Here is a 335-nt window from a genome sequence, read left to right as displayed (position 1 = left end):
GTGTTATAGTTATGTTTTTACAGCACCAAATATTCCAGCAGAAGCCAGGGGCATATATTCTTGCTTTATACAAGGACAGAAAGAATACTTATGGTGAATACGAATTTTTGTGTAGGGGGCTTCAACTCCATCAGTACTACTCTAATAAACAACCTTTCCAACCATCATTGTAGTAACCGTGTTCGCCTCATTATGGTTTGGGAATGTCAGCATGTTTTCAATTTCAACTTAACGACTTTGTATTATGCTTTTCCTGTTTTCTGTCTAGGCGATGTTGAGAGCCTGCTGAGGCGTGTGAGCAGTTTAGTACATGCTTTTTAATCTAGCAGACTGGA

The 335-nt window shown here is 39.1% G+C and overlaps 1 pseudogene; it reads right to left on the bottom strand.

Annotated features, from left to right (window-relative positions):
• The window catches only part of LOC119588917, a 4,126-nt pseudogene that overhangs the window by 2,505 nt on the left and 1,286 nt on the right, over positions 1-335 (bottom strand).

This window comes from Penaeus monodon, chromosome 24 (assembly GCF_015228065.2).
Source record: "Penaeus monodon isolate SGIC_2016 chromosome 24, NSTDA_Pmon_1, whole genome shotgun sequence".
Lineage (NCBI taxonomy): Eukaryota > Metazoa > Arthropoda > Malacostraca > Decapoda > Penaeidae > Penaeus > Penaeus monodon.
Note: the sequence above shows the minus strand (reverse complement) of the source record. Positions and strands in the feature narration are given on the sequence as shown.